Source organism: Antedon mediterranea, chromosome 1 (assembly GCF_964355755.1).
Source record: "Antedon mediterranea chromosome 1, ecAntMedi1.1, whole genome shotgun sequence".
Classification (NCBI taxonomy): domain Eukaryota; kingdom Metazoa; phylum Echinodermata; class Crinoidea; order Comatulida; family Antedonidae; genus Antedon; species Antedon mediterranea.
This window is the reverse complement of record NC_092670.1, coordinates 19633882-19640961: the sequence shown is the minus strand read 5'-3', so window position 1 is coordinate 19640961 and position 7080 is coordinate 19633882. Positions and strand designations below refer to the sequence as shown.

The 7080-nt window shown below is 29.8% G+C and overlaps 1 long non-coding RNA gene across 1 annotated transcript; it reads right to left on the bottom strand.

Annotated features, from left to right (window-relative positions):
• Positions 1–997: 997 nt before the first annotated feature.
• On the bottom strand, positions 998–3980 carry LOC140047714 (uncharacterized). The gene is made up of 3 exons (XR_011844969.1): positions 3584–3980; positions 2966–3070; positions 998–1413 (listed from the first exon to the last, which is right to left on the bottom strand). It is a non-coding gene; the product is annotated as an uncharacterized lncRNA (long non-coding RNA).
• Between the last annotated feature and the right edge of the window lie 3100 nt (positions 3981–7080).

Sequence of the window (7080 nt, the reverse complement as noted above, 5' to 3'; positions counted from 1 at the left end):
TCGTTCAGATAATATAAATAATAATATAATATATTATACATATAGGCCTACCCCAGTGGGCAAAAATTGGTTGAATTAACGTTAATTCAACGTTATCTGCAAACGTTGAAATAACGTTGAAAAAGTGGTTGAAAATGAAAGTTTGCCTCAACGTAAATGTCAACGTTGAATCAACATAGAAATTATCAACGTTGAAACAACGTTAAAATAAGTAACGTTGAAATAACGTTGAAAAAATGGTTGAAAATGAAAGTTTGCCTCAACGTAAATGTCAACGTTGAATCAACATAGAAATTATCAACGTTGAAACAACGTTAAAATAAGAAACGTTGAAATAACGTTGAAAAAATGGTTGAAAATGAAAGTTTGCCTCAACTTAAATGTCAACGTTGAATCAACATAGAAATTATCAACGTTGAAACAACGTTAAAACAGGTAACGTTGAAATAACGTTGAAAAAATGGTTGAAAATGAAAGTTTGCCTCAACGTAAATGTCAACGTTGAATCAACATAGAAATTATCAACGTTGAAACAACGTTAAAATAGGCAACGTTGAAATAACGTTGAAAAAATGGTTGAAAATGAAAGTTTGCCTCAACGTAAATGTCAACGTTGAATCAACATAGAAATTATCAACGTTGAAACAACGTTAAAATAAGTAACGTTGAAATAACGTTGAAAAAATGGTTGAAAATGAAAGTTTGCCTCAACAAAAATGTCAACGTTGATTCAACATAGATTATCAACGTTGAAACAACGTAAAAATGTCTACGTTGAAATTATCAATGTTGATTCAATGTTGAAATTATTAACGTTGAAACAACGTAATAATTAAGTTGAAATGAAAATTTGCATCAACGTAAATTTAAACATAGATTTAACGTTGAAATTTGATTTGTTGAATTACTATATCCAATTTGAATCAACGGTTTTAAAGTAGTTAGTAGTAAAGTTACTGTTACGTCGCAGAATCCATCAATAGAGACATTTTATAAATACTGTATATCTTACTAATCTTTAATTTCTATAAAAACATAAAATAACATTTAATCAGGTGTAATCAAATCATCAGGCAAAATCCAAGCAACAATCAAATAATGTACATCCTCACTGACAGTTCTCAGGTACCAATGTTAAGTATAAAAAATATACAAATAACCATGAGTTTGTAATATGTTTGCCAACTAACATGATTGAATAACTATAAATATTGGCAGATTACAGTAAAACAAATAAATACAACACACGTCACAGGTGCCTTGTGCTAATGTTGCAGAAGTCCAAATGATGGCAATAACACAATACTGTACTGTAATTGCATTGTTCCGATTAGTCAATAAACAGTTGCCTCGATTCCTGTGTTGACATTGTCCTATGCTTTCCAAAAGTGTGGCAATATTATTTTTCCAAACCTGAAACAAATTCAATCAAGTTATTGTAGTTTTAAACAAAAATAATACAGTAAAAAATTAATTGTTGAAAGATTTATTGTCCCCAAAAAACATGAACAATGAAGATTAATACAATCATACTTTGAATACCTTGCCATTTTGCAATTTTAACAATTTAGATATTCACTGCACTTGCCGTAGAAAATAAACAAAAACAATAAAGATTTCACTTAACAAAAATACAAAATAAACAGTACATTTAACCAAAAACCAATTGTTTGTTTAAATTGTCCCCCTTTTAAGGTACAAATGCATTTTTAAAAATCTAATTTTTGGTCAAAGTGAACAACTCTATAGTGACGGCATATTCAACAAAATATTTAAAAAAAAATTGTTCAGTTCAATTATATCTTTAACACATTGTTCAAAAATCATACTGTACATAAACAAAAATTCAATTCAGAACATCATTTCACACTTACACGTAAAATATGCAATCAATTCAATTTATGTAAATAATATTGCAACACTGTATTAATATTTACGCCGTGGTTAGGATTCCGGCACCGAAACTCAACTGCCCAGCGTTAGGGAATCCGACAAGCTATTGCGCATGCCCAGAGCAAGGTAATCGGCGACTCTATTTTTGTCTACAACAGACCAAAGCGTGGTTCCCACTAGCGACGCAACACAAGGACGTAACGCAAGTAAATTGACCAATCACAAGCGATGGCTTATTCGCTTGTCATTGCTAACTGTCTATAACTTCGCTTGTCATTGGTTAAAACGCTTGCGTTGCGTTTACGTCCTTGCGTTACGTTCTAGTGGGAACCAAGCTTTACAGCAATGGATCATTTTAATAGCTGCGCCACGGCGAACTAGCCGGCCTACATGCCTACTAATACTAGTAGGCCTACCAGCTAGATGTGACCATTGGGCCTATTTATTTTGTAATTAAATTTGCTTCATTCATATATAAACTTTATATATTTATGAATTATAATTGCATGACTAGTTTTATTTTTTATGATTTTTCAAGTACAAAATAAAAGATTTCATATAACGCATTTATACTGTACATAACATCATGCAATCGTATACAAGTTGATTTGTTGACAGCAGCCGCCGTGCGGATGTGAAAAAAAAAAACAGAACTGTTCGGGAGAAGTCGGTGTCGCAACGCTACGCTATTCATTTTCGTACATTTCTTGAAATACGCAAGCTGATTCTTATCAATATCATAATAATTATTTTAACGCGTTGCGTAATTATTAATTCATGTATGGCCTAGGCCAAGTTTCATCCATCGCTCTCTCCCCCGCGCGCCGACTAACTAGGCCACAGCAAAGATATCTTTGGCTACACAGTACATCCCTAGTTAACACTCCGACTCTCGGGTAATGTGGTGCGCGGTCTGTGGCACTAGTGCAAGCTATAATTACTTCGCTCTGGGCATGCGCAATAGCGTGTCGGATTCCCTAACGATGGGAAGTTGAGTTGCGGTGCCGGAATCCTAACCACGGCGTAATATTTATTCAATTCAATATTAAAGTTAAGAACTATAAATACCAACCTTTTGTATATAAAGATTCACATAGAAAAGATTATAGGCCTACATGTACTTCATTATTTTGTACTCTAGCTAGGCATAGGCCAGGGCCTTAGCTAGGCCTACAATCTGAAATAAAGAAAGCGAGTAAGTTTAACAAATAGCCGTCCTAGGCTAGCAGCATGTGTTTGTATATTAACACTAATATTAATAGCATTAGCAGCTACTGTAGACAGCCTAGCAGAAAGCTAGCTAGGCCAACTAATTATATATTATAATGTTATATTTATGTATACTTTTGGATAAATAAAGAAAGTATTGAACTAAAAGGCCTAATACTAATAGTAATATACCATTTTATAACCATATAAGTACAGTACTGTAGTTATCCTTGGCAAGGCAAATGTTTGCCCTTGACATGCATAATACTAAATGCTTCCACTAGGCCTAGTGAGTGAATTCAGTTCATCAGTTTGGCAGCCTGCCTAGCCTCTATCTAGGCCTAGCCTACCAGGCTATAGCCTAGCCTAGCTATGCATGTGTGGCCTACTAGACTAGAGGCTAGCTATTGATAAGGGTAAAATAGTCAAGCTCAAAGCTTATAAATTAGTAGATTACAAATAAAAAAGATTGTTTTCCTACCTCAAAACATACTTATTTGACAATTTCAATGTTGAGCCTTTTTTTTCTACACACCACTACGGATGCCACTACTACTGTAGGCCTAGCCTACGTCGAAGTAACTGAAATTACTGACACCATTTTCAAAATTTTATCAAAACGAAACTAAACCAATGACAAGCTCGTATCTTATGAAATTTGATCTTGCATGAAAGGATCATTTAATTTTCAACACAACTTCTAGAACATTTTTGTATTATACAGAGACAAATATTTGCCAATCTAAAATTCCTAAATAACCAATAATCATTTGTTTTACAATAAAGGATGATAAAATAAACCGCCAACTGAAATCTAATGTTAATTTAACGTTGAAACATCAATGGCAACGCACTTAGTATTAAAAAATGTAAGTATTAAATAGAATTTATCTTTCATTAACATTGAAAAACAAAAATAATAATTGTTTGAAAAAAACAACATAATTTCAAGAGTTTTTCAACGTTGAAAACATGTCATTTGAAAATGGCAACTGGATTTCAACGTTAAAATAACGTTGGAATAACATTGAAAAACAAAAATAATAATTGTTTGAAAAAAATTATTAGTTAGAAATACAATGTTATTTCAACGTTGGATCAACATTGATAAATTAACGTCAATTACTAGTAAGAAAGACAATGTTATTTCAACGTTGGAGCAACATTGATAAATTAACGTAAATTTCTTGTTAAAAATACAATGTTATTTCAACGTTGGATCAACATTGATAAATTAACGTAAATTACTAGTTAAAAATACAATGTTATTTCAACGTTGGATCAACATTGATAAATTAACGTAAATTTCTAGTTAGAAATACAATGTTATTTCAACGTTGGATCAACATTGATAAATTAACGTAAATTTCTAGTTAGAAATACAATGTTATTTCAACGTTGGATCAACATTGATAAATTAACGTAAATTTCTAGTTAAAAATACAATGTTATTGCAACGTTGGATCAACATTGATAAATTAATGTAAATTTCTTGTTAAAAATACAATGTTATTTCAACGTTGGATCAACATTGATAAATTAACGTAAATTTCTAGATATAAAGACAATGTTATTTCAACGTTGTATCAACATTGATAAATTAACGTAAATTACTAGTTAGAAAGACAATGTTATTTCAACGTTGGATCAACATTAATAAATTAACGTAAATTTCTAGTTAAAAATACAATGTTATTTCAACGTTGGATCAACATTGATAAATTAACGTAAATTTCTAGTTAAAAATAGTATGTGATTTTAACGTTGGATCAACATTGATAAATTAACGTAAATTACTAGTTAAAATACAATGTTATTTCAACGTTGGATCAACATTGATAAATTAACGTAAATTTCTAGTTAAAAATACTATGTGATTTTAACGTTGGATCAACATTGATAAATTAACGTAAATTACTAGTTAGAAAGACAATGTTATTTCAACGTTGGATCAACAATGATAAATTAACTTAAATTACTAGTTAAAAAGAATAAATTAACTTAAATTTCTAGTTAAAAATACAATGTTATTTCAACGTTGGATCAACATTAATAAATTAACGTAAATTTCTAGTTAAAAATACATTGTTATTTCAACGTTGGATCAACATTGATAAATTAACGTAAATTACTAGTTAAAAATACAATGTTATTTCAACGTTGGATCAACATTGATAAATTAACGTAAATTACTAGTTAAAAATACAATGTTATTTCAACGTTGGATCAACATTGATAATAAAACGAAAATTTCTAGTTAGAAATACAATGTTATTTCAACGTTGGATCAACATTGATAAATTAACGTAAATTTCTAGTTAGAAAGACAATGTTATTTCAACGTTAAATCAACATTGATAAATTAACGTAAATTACTAGTTAGAAAGACAATGTTATTTCAACGTTGGATCAACATTGATAATAAAACGTAAATTTCTAGTTAGAAATACAATGTTATTTCAACGCTGGATCAACATTGATAAATTAACGTAAATTTCTAGTTAAAAATACAATGTTATTTCAACGTTGGATCAACATTGACAAATTAACGTAAATTACTAGTTAGAAAGACAATGTTATTTCAACGTTAAATCAACATTGATAAATTAACGTAAATTACTAGTTAGAAGGACAATGTTATTTTAACGTTGGATCAACATTGATAAATTAACGTAAATTTCTAGTTAAAAATACAATGTTATTTCAACGTTGGATCAACATTGATAATAAAACGAAAATTTCTAGTTAGAAATACAATGTTATTTCAACGTTGGATCAACATTGATAAATTAACGTAAATTTCTAGTTAAAAATACAATGTTATTTCAACGTTGGATCAACATTGACAAATTAACGTAAATTACTAGTTAGAAAGACAATGTTATTTCAACGTTAAATCAACATTGATAAATTAACGTAAATTACTAGTTAGAAGGACAATGTTATTTTAACGTTGGATCAACATTGATAAATTAACGTAAATTTCTAGTTAAAAATACAATGTTATTTCAACGTTGAATCAACATTTATAAATTAACGTAAAACATTTGTTTGAAAAACAATGTTATTTCAACGTTAAATCAACATTTATTAATTAACATAAATTACTAGTTAAAAAGAAAATGTTATTTCAACGTTGATTCAATGTTTATTACTAAACGTTAAAAAAGATAGTTAGGGAAAAAATGTTATTTCAACGTTGATTCAACGTTTGAAATACGCTGACAACATGATTTCAACAAATCAACTATATTTCAACGTTGATTCAACGTTGAAATTATGTTCTGTGCCCACTGGGACTGTTCTTTACAATTTTATTATTTGCATTAATACCAATTGTTGTAAAGTTTTTACATCATTACATTATAATTAATGTATATTATTTTTAATTACATCTATTGAGTGACTTTTTTCCCCTTTACTTTCCTATACCACCGATTGCTGTCAAGTGTCCATACATCAACACTGACAGGGGACAGTCACCCACTTTGATAAACTATGCCTTTGGTCTCTTGGTACGGTCACGTTAGAGACTGTTTCAGTGATTGATGACCCCTATTAACGGTTTCCTCCTGTGTCTATTCGTTCAGATAATATATATAATAATATAATATATTATACATATAGGCCTACTGTTCTTTACAATTATATTATTTGCATTAATACCAATTGTTGTAAAGTTTTTACATCATTACATTATAATTAATGTATATTATTTTTAATTACATCTATTGAGTGACTTTTTTCCCCTTTACTTTCCTATACCACCGATTGCTGTCAAGTGTCCATACATCAACACTGACAGGGGACATAATCAATCATAATTGGTATACATTTCGCATCTTACCAAACTTATTTTCAGTACAGGTTCAAATCATTCATTCATTCACTCATTCGCCGGAAGACCGAATATAATAATTAGCCTATATTGTTCTCTATTCGTACATTTTTTAATTTTACTGATTACACTATGCCCAA